This window comes from Aulostomus chinensis, chromosome 12, assembly GCF_037954235.1.
Source record: "Aulostomus chinensis isolate RoL2024-O1b breed Wild chromosome 12, RoL_Achi_v1.0, whole genome shotgun sequence".
NCBI classification, from domain to species: domain Eukaryota; kingdom Metazoa; phylum Chordata; class Actinopteri; order Syngnathiformes; family Aulostomidae; genus Aulostomus; species Aulostomus chinensis.
The window spans coordinates 21,011,601-21,024,763 of NC_141331.1; the positions used below are offsets into that span (position 1 = coordinate 21,011,601).

At 42.6% G+C, this 13,163-nt stretch overlaps 1 long non-coding RNA gene across 1 annotated transcript; it reads left to right on the top strand.

Annotated features, from left to right (window-relative positions):
* The first annotated feature begins 8,493 nt into the window (after window positions 1-8,493).
* On the top strand, window positions 8,494-11,453 carry LOC147252468 (uncharacterized). Its single transcript, XR_015118761.1, has 3 exons — window positions 8,494-8,526; window positions 8,619-8,669; window positions 11,389-11,453. It is a non-coding gene; the product is annotated as an uncharacterized LOC147252468 (long non-coding RNA).
* Window positions 11,454-13,163: the final 1,710 nt, after the last annotated feature.

A 13,163-nucleotide genomic window follows, 5' to 3' on the forward strand; every position in this document is an offset into this window, starting at 1 on the left:
GATGCTGATTTGTACTCACCAGATCAAAGGGTGAGCAGATTCATTGCATAAATACAGAGTGCCAAAACAACAACTACCTGAATATCAACACAGAAGGCACTAAGATGGTTCCACCTTTTCAGGTTGTTGTGTTCCATTGTACTATTTTATTTTATTTTTTTGCTTTTATACAATATTGTTGGTTTGGCAGCTTGGACATTACAATTGAAGCTTTCCAAAAATGATTATATCAACTCAAATAAATTGACTGTTCTCGTAAGGGTTTGTGCATCCTGGCAAGTTAGGGGAGAAGGACCCAAATTTCAGAACCTCTGGTGGAGCAAGTGGATATCTGGGCCAAGATTTCCTTTTCCATTTCCAGTTTACTGCCTATGGTCAGATTAGTGTAGAATGTGAGGATGGAATTGGTGTTCAGGGGGATTCCTGCTGCTGGATTATTCTATACCCATGATTCCAAAACAGGGGTACATGTAGCCCCAGGCTTGTATGCAGAGTTATTGGCTGGGGGTACACCAAAAAAGTGAATTATCCTCTCAAAATACTCCATCAAAACTAAACCATGCATTTATGTTTTTTTTATTCATTCTGTGAAAACCTTCTCCTTCTTTTCCTCTGGCTCTGAGCCTGATCCATTGCACTCCACACACACAAAGGCACCAATCAGAGGCAGGATAGGCCTATGGGAGGGTCTTCTGGGGATGAGCACCCGTAGGGTGATGATTTCTTCATGGGTAAGAGACAGGAGAAAAAGATCTGTCAGTGGACGATTACAAGACAGAGTCCCAACTGCAAAAAACAGCTGCTCCAGGGCTTCCAGTATAACGTCTGCTAGAGTTAGCATAAATGTTAGCACCATCTGTGGAGGTAGCGGGGACAATTTTGGCTTGATCATGATTGTTCAGTTCCATTCACATTTATTTAGATTGGCTTAGTTCCCTAGTTTTGATGTCTTCCCTGAATTTACAGGTATAAGTAAAATTAAATCAAGGTAAGAGTCCTTTTGGGATGTTTCACTGCAAGTCCTGGCAGAGATTTCATATAAAGGTGAACACAATTCTTTTCCAAATGATATTTCCTCATCTGGTGTTCTGATCATGGAGGTGAAAACTGGCGTGTAATATGTCTGTCCTAACTCTCCCATAATCTGAACATTTGGTATTTCAAATTGGGAAATCCCCCAGGGGTATGCAGGGAGTTAAATATATAACCATTTATTCTGTTTCCCTTTCTAGTCGTCAAAGAAACTGGTTATGGAGTGGAGTGTGTGAGCCTTGGAGCTACACTTGATACTGAATACAGGTGTATCAAAAGAGGCATCACTGAGGGTATACAAAAAGAATAGTGTCAACCCTCTACAAACTGAAACTGGATGACATTTGATACTCAAAGTACACTCCCTGCAGGACATGACAAATACAATCTACATGACAAAGTACAAAAATACCTTTGAAGTTTGCCATATTAAGGCTGGCAGACAAGTTGGACTGGTCTTTTTCTGTGCTGTTAAGCACAACTCTGTTGTTAAAACATTTTGCCATTAGGAATGACTTAACTGACGAGTTGGTCCACATTAACTAGTAAAAAAACAACAACCAATAAACTGACATTGTCTCATAAAATAGACAACATTTGCACCGCTGCAAATCTCAGAGATGTTTGTCAAGTATAGAAGACTCATCTGTGCTTTAACCCCAAAAGTATGTGGGCACCTAATTAACTGATCAGAATTTAAAAAGACATGCACATTCAAACCTAACAGGGCATGACTATGATACAAAGAAAGAAAGAACAGCTTGCACATTGCGGAAGTCCAATAGTGTCGAGTTATTTACAGTATTTTTCATTTATTAAAACATGAAACCCTATTGTCTGTATGCAAATACTTAGTGCCCTGCATCCATTTATCGAATTGGTCTCCCTTTTTGCTTATCTTAAGCGCTTAAACAGGGTTAGACACAACTTACTAACATATTCTCAGCCACTAGAACACATGTAGCACAGTGATGCACTTGTGTTTACCCAGGTAGAAAAACTGAAACTGAGTTTCAGCACATGTCTCATCTTAAACACAGCAACTCAAAATTAAACTCACTTGCGCCAAATGATGTGAGGTGACACTATAGACAGAAACAATCTGAGATGCAGAGGCAGAGTAAAAGTAAGAGGAAAGGGAGGAAAAGGGAGGGTTAAGAAAAAGATTAGTTATTTATGATGAATTGAATTATGGGCTACTGTGATGAACCATGTTCTTGTCCATGGTATGACAATGTGGGAAGCAGGACTACGAGTTCAACTCAAACTCAGAAGATTCATGGTGTCCACCACAATCTGGAGATTCAGAGAGAAGAGGTAATTATCATTTTTCATTACATGCATTTTTACAGCATGACTCTAAACAGTGCCATAAAAAGGTGTTTCAGTACAATTTGCCAGTATACTTGTAGGCCTTTCTAGACAATGCACTTTGGTGCGTTTTAGGGCTTTAGAGTTTGGTGCTTCATTTTGAAAGGAAAGGAATATGTGGCAGGTCTAGTTTTGATGGAAGGTGTATTGAGTTGCACAGAGCAGATTGAGCGGGACAAGAAGTTCCCACATAAATAAAAATACCATGTCAAGACCCACAATTGTGAAAACAGACAGAAAAAGACACAGTGAAACCATGTACTCAACATGCACATGTTAGGAACTCATAAACCAAATAACTACAACCAAGGAGAGCGTAGTGACCACTAAAAAGACAGCAGATCGATCCCATTTGGATGGCCCAAAGCAAAGTGACACTTAGCAACATAAACATGACGAGGAGTATGGAATACATTTGTGGCAATGTGTGCAAGAACCCACATGGCCTGAAGATTCACCAGGTCAAAATGGGATGCACGCTGATGGGGCAAGTCTAGCAGTGCACTCGGGAGCTAGGCTCAAAGTCACCCACAGTGCCCAGAACCTGTACTGTAGGTGAGAGAAGCCGCCGGCCCACACAGAACATCACAACATTGTCAGGTCAAGTGTCTCCAAGCAAACAAGGAGAAGGAGCCGTTCCAGTTGGATGAGGATGCCAATTCCATTTTGAAAACAAAAACCAAGGGTGAAGCTGATCAACGCCTTCAAACAATAACGCCTTCAAACAATAACATCATCATCATCAGCTGAGCAGCTGAGCGATTTAGACTGGAGGAGAAGAGAGCAGCAAAACTCACCTACACCATGAATAATAGGTTGTGGAAGAGTCACAAGCTCAGGCATGCAAGGGAAGGGAAGAGGGGACCTCTCATAGAGCTGCACAGCATCCTCTATATGAAACTCGGACCCTGAGGAGAACTGAGTGGCATAAAGAGTCAGAGGAAGGAAAGGGCAGGAAATGAACTGCCTTTTTAGCAAACCCATTGGAGTTTAATATATAGCTGCTTGGGCAGAAGCACATTGGCCTGCATACCCGCTCCAAAACAGAAAATAACTGCTACTTCAGAGGCTGCTCACCTCACAATCTTACCTCCCGTCGTTCATACTTTACCAGCCAGGTTGTGGAATATAATGGCTGAAGGTTGGCAACATCTGTGTGATGTGGGAGCGTTTGCCCACAACAAACCTATGATCTACAAGACGACAGACGGAGAAACAATCGTGGAAGACGAACTGCTGAATTTTCTCCTCGTCAAATCTAGAACACTCAATCAAGACAACATTGTTAAGATTGTTACATCGTGTTTTTCATCACAATGGATTGAGGCCTCCAAAGCTGTTATGGCAGAGCTGTTTCCTGACAGCAAGCGATGGTCTTCTCACGGGGGAGAAGAAAGATGAGCTTTACGTCAAAATGTGCTTGTCGGTTTTTAAGGAGAAGGGGGATCTGCCAAGATTCGTCTCCCACTACATTGACGAGCTACCTCCGTGTCATTCAAACATGTGGATGTTCTGCTCTTCTGGGAAGAACCCTACAGATTAACACTGACATTGATCTCCTAAGGTCTTCACTTACCTCGAATGCGACAGCATGTGAAAAACTGCTGGAGTTCTCGGGCTCCCTAAACCAACGGTTGGTGGCGGTGGAAAATGGCAACGCTCCAGAGGAAAGTAGCGACTCGGCCGCGTCAGATCACCTGCCAGCACCCCTCGTCAGCCTGCTGATGAGGGCCCTCCTTGCAACGAACCCGACTCAAGCACAAGCTTGGGTGTAAAGGAGTTGGTGGGAGAGACGGAGGAAACCCAGCCGCAGAGGACGGCGAAGAATGGGGAATCCCCGGGCATGACGCCTGCTTCGGTGAATGCAACAACCCCAGCACTGGGGAAGTCTGGGCAGAACCCAAGCTGGAGCACTGTTGTACGGCAGGGACGCAGACTCAAGACCCCTGTGAATGCTACTAAACGACCTCCTGCTGTGAAATCTCAACCTGGGTGTTCTCGAAAAAAGACCGGGATTACTGGGACTGCGGTGACTAATGATGATGGTCTGGCTACCGTTAAGACTAAACTAGTGAGTGTGTTCGCCACAAAGTTAAATCTTGAAGCTGAAACTCTCCGTCTCTTTCTACAAGAGAAGATGAACCGTGAGGTGAAGTGCAGGAAGATTGACACACCACATAGCCGGTTCAGCTCATTCTGTGTTATTGCGGAGTGGGACGACTGGAAGGATATGTACAACCCTCAGCTGTGGCCAGCAGGATCAGTCGTCAGACGTTACTTCGAACCTCACCATTCCAGGGAGACAGCGGGAGGGGCGAATGTACCTGGAGCAGCGGTGATTACTGCCGGGAGGAGCGGCGACCTGCGGGTCTCCGCCACAGCGGCTCCTACAACGGTTGTGTCCCAGGGGAAAGCAGCCTAGCTGGGGATGTCATGGCTGCTTCATGAGGGTTGTGTCATACAATTCTCGTGGGCTTCATGTGGGGCACACTGCTGCTGACCAGGCAAAGCGTCTGGTTGTGGATGCGTTATTGAACTCCAGCGATGTTTTGTGCATTCAGGAAAGTTGGTTGGCGAAACAGGATTTGGACAAGCTAAACAGCCTGCATCCTGATTTCCATGGAGCTGGTGAGTCAACCACAGACCTCAGTACCAGTATTGTTCGAGGTAGGATTGCTGGAGGAGTAGCGATTCTGTGGAATTTAAAGTATGGCTCCATTGTCAATGTTTTACATCTAAATGTGGACTGGGCTATTGGCCTAGAGTTCAATTTTAATGGAAAGAATTTTATTATTCTTAACGTCTATACGCCATATCAATCTTATGATCATGTTGAGGAATATGTGAGTAAGCTTGCTTTCTTGCAATCTTTTATTGAAGATAATAGCTCGACCTGCATCTATATTGTTGGTGATTATAATGCAAATTTGGCAGATGACAAGCCTCTATTTGCTAAACACATGGTAAGGTTTGCAAATGATGCTAATGTAATAATTTCAGTAAAGTGCTTTTACCTGACACAAGCTATACATATATCAGTGAAGCTTGGAATACAACGTCTTGGCTGGACCATGTTGTATCTACTGCAGATGCACATGCTTCCCTACAGAGTATTGATATCTTATATAGCCTAGCCACTTCTGACCACATTCCTGTTTCTATGGTGCTAAATGTAGACAACATACCCGGGGTGGTTAAGAATGAGGGCAATGGTGATCGTAAGATAGATTGGTGTAAACTGTCCAATGAGGATGTTCTTAAATATGACTTTATATCAGATGAACTTTTGAGTAATGTTTTTATGCCTATGGAGGCTATCTGTTGCACAAATGTTAACTGTGATGACTCGTCCCATGGTACGAGCTTGTGTGTGATGTATGACGATATTGTGAAAGCCCTTCATGATGCTAGTAAGTCTTTATTTACTCATCCTAGGAAGTCCAGAAACTCGAAGCCAGGGTGGAATAAGTTTGTAGCTAGCCACCACTCTGAGGCCATTGAAGCCCATAGGGCCTGGGTAGTGGCTGGTAGACCCAGACGGGGTCCTGAGCTAGATTTTAAAAAGAAAATGAATGCCAAGTACAAATATGCACTACGTTTTATATGCAAGCAGGAGCAAGCGCTGAGTGCTCACTCCATGGCTGATAATTTGATGAATAACGACTTCAGTGCCTTTTGAAAAGAGGTAAAAACTCTGAATAGAACTAATACAACTCTACCATGTAATATTTAGGGTGTGTCGGATGCTGTGAACATAGCTGACCTCTGGAGGCAGCATTATGCAGTACTGTTCAATAGTATTAAAAGTGAGCCCTATCACGTAGGCAAGATGGATGAAGACATGGTTTATTTTAAAACTCACGAGGTTACTACAGCTATACAGCAGCTAGCTGACAAGAAAGCTTGTGTTCTGGATGACATAACAGCTGAGCATTTAAAGTTAGCTGGCCCTCGGTTAACTGTACTCCTATCCATCTGCTTTACTGGGTTGGTGACTCATGGTGTTCTCCCTGACTCCATGCTGTCAGTGTTTCTAGTCCCGGTCATAAAAGACAAGGGTGGTAAAGTATCTAGCATTGATAATTATAGACCTATAGCCCTTGCTAGCATTCTCTCTAAAGTTTTAGAAAAGCTCTTACTTGAGAGGTTAAGTTTCTATCTATCCACTGCTGACAATCAATTTGGCTTTAAGCCGAGTCACAGCACTGACACATGCATATATGCCCTGAAAGAGGCTATAGAGACTTATAAAAGCCAAGGCTCTAGTGTGCTTGTGGGTTTTGTTGATGCTTCTTGAGCATTTGACCGGGTTCACCACTATAAGCTATTCAACAAGCTCAGAGTTAGGGGTGTCCCTCGTATCCTAATGCACATACTTGTGTACTGGTATGCCAACCAGAGTGTGCAGGTTAAATGGGGGAGTATCCTGTCTACCCCTTTCAAAGTAGGGAATGGGGTTCGGCAGGGAGGGATTTTATCCCCAGTCCTCTTTAATGTGTATATGGACGACCTGTCTAAGCAGTTGGGGGCGTGCAATACAGGCTGTGTGATAGGTGACACCCTGGTCAATCACTTTATGTATGTGGACGACCTAGCCCTGATATCACCCTGCTCTAGTGGGTTCCAACAGTTACTCAATATTTGCTCCAACTATGGCATTGACTATGATGTTAAATACAATGCCAAGAAGAGTGTGATCCTAGTTTGTAGAACTAAAGATGACCTTGAACTTAAGTTTCCCACTTTCTACCTTGCTGGAGATGCACTGAGTGTGTCTAACTATACAAAGTATTTGGGTCATATTACAACTGACACTCTGGAAGATGATGCGGACATGTCTAGACAGAGGAGATTACTCTATGTTCAAGCTAACATGTTGATCCATAAATTCCACTATTGTCCTGTTGATGTAAAGGTAAACCTATTCAGAGCGTATTGTACCCCTCTCTATACTGCTCCACTGTGGGTCAACTTCAAAAAGGTGAGCCTACGCAAGCTTAAAGTTGCTTATAATAACTGCTTACGGATACTTCTGGGAGAACCAAGAGCACTAGAGCAAGTGAACTCTTTTGCAATCTGGGCTTCACCAACTTCATGGCCCTGCTGAGGAACCTTGTGCATCGTTTTATGAGACGGCTGGACCGTTCTCCTAACAACATTATTGCCCTAATGACAGACCCAGGACGCAGTTGTGTCAGGTTCACCTCCAAAATCCGGGAACACTGGCATACGTGCCTCTTTTTTTTTTTAAATGACTATTTCCTTTCATCTTTTTTTTTCTCTCTCTTCTTATACTGGTTACTGTTTGTGATCATGTGTGGGCTATGAGCCTGTAAATAAAAAAACAAACAAAAAAAAAACCTCCTTCAGGGAAAAAAATCCAGGGATCAAGAGCTGAGCCACTACAAGTCCTTTATTAATCCTCCTGCACCAGTTATAGGTTTCAACGAAAAGGAGCCTGGATGGAAGGAGATCCATGAAGTGGTCAATGCCAAATTATTTAGAGAAATTCCCATCTTGCAGTTGATATGGAGTGGAAAGCTACATATGTCAGTCATTTATTACATGTACATACTTTTGCCAAGTAACTCTTGTCACATTTAAAGTGTTCTTTATTTTGTAAAAATGCCTTTTTTCATTCATCTGGAGGAGGATCAGACACCCTGAGAGAGGAGGGTTCCATCTGAAAATAATAAAATGGGAACAGCATGTCAGAGTTGCACAGGCTGTTGCTTCTTGTACATTAGCTAAGGTAAAACACACACACACACACACACACACACACACACACACACACACACACACACACAGGCTCATTTATGGCCAAACTTTTACTGGTAAAATGAACATGTATGTGAATGTACACCCTGGTGTTTGCAGTGGGTTCTGATGGCTGGGTGATTTACACAAATGTAAATAGATAAGTAGAGGAGATTTATTGCAAGCTTTCTGGGAAACAAACCACTGGTGCGTTGAAGGGTACATGCTGAATCTTCCATCTCTTGTTTCTCTGTTTCAGCCACTTTTCACAGGTTTGCCTCGCTTTCTCCCCACAAACACAAAACAATCATCACCTGTGTCAGGCATATACTTCTATATAAGGTGCTCCTCTGCAGGGTGGTGGTGGGTGCATTTCCTGTTTGCACAGCTTGCATGATTCCTGAGAAGAGTTTACACGAGCTGTTTAACTTCTCACATATTTTTTTCCTTCACAGGTCAAAGTCCAAAGAGTTGTCACGCAAAGTGTGATGGACCTTCAGGCTGAGGTACTGGATACTTGTGAGGTGGTGTTGGTTTCTAGCATTGTCCTTTCCATGAACCAAACTTCATTTTTTTTGTGTTTTCAAGTGATATAATACAATTCATAAGGTGTTAAACCCACGTCAGAAAGAATTGCTGACCTCAACTCAGTTTTACGTGGACATTCATGTCATCCAATTTTTTTCCAATTTCTTTGAAATAAAGTTTCCCTATCTCACAGTTTCATCAAATCCGCAGCATAGGCTCGTTATATGATGACTTCAAAAGTCATGGCTTGAACACAAATTTCTACAAAGAAAGTGGATCATACAGGCTGGAACCAGAATTAAAGCCTACATAGTACAAGGACTAGAATCAGTGAGAACAGAATCACCTGTGCCCCTACTACTCACCTTTCACCCAGGACATGACAGCAACAATTAAAAAAAAACATTGCCATGTTGTTGCCATGGAACCTGAATTAAAAAGGACCCTTGGACCACCACCAAGAATGGGTTTAAGAGACCTCCCAATCTGAGAAACATGCTGATTGAAAACACCCACCCCACCATTTACATTTCTCAGCCCTATTGAAGAAGAAAATTATGAATGTGGACACTGCCAATATTGTAATATCACTCAAAACTGAGGTCTTTTGTCACCCTCATACAGGCAAAACAGTAAAAATTTAAGGGGTCATGTCATGCAAAACAAACTATCATATACAGTACATGCTGAACTGCCCCTGTGGGCTGGCTTATATTCAAGTGAAGTCAAGTCAGTTTTATTTATATAGCGCCAAATCACAACAAAAGTCATCTCATGACACTTTACAAGTGGAGCAGGTCCAGTACCACACTCCTTCAATGAATTTACACCCAACAATTCTCCAAGAGCAAGCACATCCTGCAACAGCGGCAACAAAAACCTTCCTTTTAACAGACAGGAACATTGAGCAGATCCAGGCTCAAAGGGGACAGCCTTCTGCTTTGACCGGTTGGGGGGAAAGAGAACAGGAGAGCGGGGCAGAGGTAAAGACAGATCATGGAGAGAGACAGATATAGAGAAGGAAAGAGAGGGACAGAGATAAAGAGAGAGCGAAAGGGAAAGAGACTGATGGACAGACGGGGATGTGAGCAGGTGGAGCTATGGGTGGCAGCTTGAGCCTCTTCAGGTCTGCAGCCTCCTCCAGCAGCACCTGGGATCTGGGATGCAGGGGGCCTGACAGCTCCGGAGAAGAAGATGAGTTTGTAACATATATGAGTATGATTTATATATGACACATATAGGAGGACAGAGAGGAAAGAGAGGAGGAGAGGCCCAGTGCACCATGGGAGATCCCCCGGCAGTCTAAAGCCTGGTTTATGCTTCTGTGTCGTGTTGACGCCGTACCTATGCCGTCGACGCAGACCCCCTACACGGACCCTACGGCGTAGCCTGATGTGCACCTCAAAAAATCCTGACTATGCGTCGCGTCAACGCGTCCTGATGTGAACATCAAGGACTGTGATTGGTCCACTCAGAGAAGGTTGCCGAATGCATGAAGAGGTTGACGAACCTCCACAACAAATATGTGCGTCTCCGGAAGAAAACGGCCACAAGAAGTCATGTTTGTCATGTTCAGAGTTTACAGTTTGATTCATGAAAGCAAACAGTCGTTCAAAGAAAAGCACTGGACTTTCTGTTGTAAGTAGTTTTGTTTTGGAATCCGATAAGAGCCCCCCAAAACCATACAAAGACACAGCCACACCCCCTAGTGGCTTGGAGTTGAATTGCAGAGTAACGTGTTCCCTAGACGCAGAACTTCGAATGCTCAATGACGGCGTAGGGTCTACGCCGTCGCCGCGATGCAGACGCATAAACCAAGCTTAAGCTTATTGCAGCATATCTAAGGGCCAGTCTAAGCAGCCCTAACTATAAGCCTGATCAAAACGGAAGGACTTAAGTCTGCTCTTAAAGGTAGAGAGGGTGTCTGCATCAGGACAAACTTCGAGACCTGAGAATATCGGAACATTGAAGCAGTTAGTCACAACATTTAGCCTGAGTGTGTAACAGAATTGGTGTTTTTGGCAAAATGTTGTGACTAACTCAGCATCTCAGATTTCAGATAAGATCTGAGATACTGAGCTGCTGACTCAGCATCTCAGATTTCAGACGAGATCGGAGATGCTGAGTGAGTCACAACATTTTGTCTGAGTGTGTAACAGGATTGGTGTTTCTGCCAAAGATCCCCTCTGTTTTGCCATGAACTTTTTATTTTTTGATGTGTTTTCAATATTATGGTTATGAGAGAGAGAGAGAGAGAGAGAGAGAGGGAGAGAGAGAAAGTCCTAGGCCACTGATACCCAATACCTCATTGTCTGCTGAGTTGAGACCTTGTAAGCGCTACTTTTAGCCTGTTTTAAATCATGACTTCACCTTCCTTTTATTAATATTCATAACCTTGGCAAGGATTACTCTGTTCTCTTCGCATATATTTTACCATAAACATTTATTCTATCATAAAAAGATTGAATTATATCATTTCACCAGAAACTGGACGCCAGAATCCACATCTCTGACTCTCTGTGAATTTACCTGTATTGTAGGAGCCCATTGGTTTAAAGGGTAATTTATGATTCAAAACCAGTGGGTGTTGAGTCTTTGGGTGGCATTAGAGGTATCAGCCTCTAAACAATAAACCAGTCTAATTGGATGACAATTTCATCTATGAGCAATGACAATAAAATGTTTTCTTTTTAGCAGGAAGTTAATGATGCCCCATGGTTATCATCTACAAACAACAGAAAAGGTGTCAGAAAGTCCTGCTCAATGCTTGTTCATGGTCGTGCGACCAACTGCTACTGAACCGAGTCACCCACGCTCAGTCAGGGAAGCACCAAAATGGGTGGGTACCTTGATTATTTTCAGCTCAAATTTTAGCTAAAATTAGAGTGTTTGTGGATTATGTGGATAATACAAAATAATACACTTGAGAATTTTTGAACAGACAGTTTTGAAAAGTTTTGCTGGTGTATGTGGTTTGTAGCATATATATGTGGCTGGCTCTTTCTGTATTCTGGTGTCACAAAGTAATGCAAGGGAGAAAAAACAATTCAGTGACCTCAAAAAAAAAAATCTATTTGTGTGAACATGAAAGGCTGAATATTGTATCACTTTATGATGATCAATAAATGTACTAGCATGACTTCAAAACTGTAACTGATAAAACTTTAATGAAAATTTGGACACTTTTGGGACAGCTTTGATAACTTCTCAAGAAATGTTGCATGGAGCTTTAAGGAAAAAATGCAGTGTTTACAGTGTTGGGTTACTGGCCTTAATATAGCTTAGCTATATTCTATTATTTGCTGAAGAGATTGTGACCTATGAAACTGAGGGCCTAGGGTTTGTTCTTACCCTTCTTGCTTTCTTGTGTCACCTCAGTGAGCTCTGCATCAGATTTGCCTCTGGTTTTTGCTTCTGTTAATGCTCCATTTTTTCTGACTCTGTGTTTCTGATTCCCTTTTTATTATATGGGCTACTTGGACTGCATCAGTTGTTTTTTTTTTTTTTGGTTTACCAATGCTCAGAGTGTGGCTTCAGGCACACATATTGGCCATATTGGATGTGACAGTAAATGAATCATTCCTCTGCAGCTGGATAATCGTTCAAATCTCAGCATAAAGCTGGGAAATGTATCTAACATTGGAAACAACTCAACCTCACAGGGAAGTTTCATTAATGTATGCATTTTTATTGGAACAACTGTGTCTGTTTGTGTTTGTCAAGTGTATATTGGGTAATGTTCCCCAATATACACTTGACAAACACAAACAGTACAGTGTCACACAGCTTCCATGTAATGTCACAGTTGTCCTCTAGTGTGCTGCTAATTAGTTACACAGACAGTTTTAAATATCATCAGATCAAACCTGATGAAGCTGATCACACTGCTGTTGGAGCTGACGCTGCTAAGAACTTGGCAAGACCCACGTGTGTCAGTCATAAAAGGAAAACTTGTCGGTCATAAGTTTGTTTTTATTTTCTTTGTCCTGTTGGAGTCTTGCTGTTTGACTCAATTGTCATTAGTTTGATTGTGTCATTGAAGAGGCACAGTCATCGAGGTCATGTATCGCTTAAGTGTTGCAACATAGTCAACTGGACTGTTTCAGTATCAGTTGAGTACAACACAGCAATTAGAAGAAACTGGATGGAACACCTTTTGTTGAATATGTGCAAATGTGTTAAACTCCTGTTGTTTGAGTGTGTGTTTCAGAAAGGAGGTTCAATTTAATCAACACTGAGTAGATTCACTCAGAGTTAAGAGTGTGCACCACCCATAAAAAGTCAACATTAATGGAGCCCCAAAATTACAATTCACCATAGCAACAGCTACCAAAGCAGTCCTCTTGCCCCTCTCCTAAAGCAACTGGACTCTTATTCAGACAGTGAAGTTCAGCTAAAAGCGAAACAGACTGAATGATTGACTGAATGAAGAAATTAAACTGTGCTTGTTGCTCTGTAAGAGGGAGGAGACA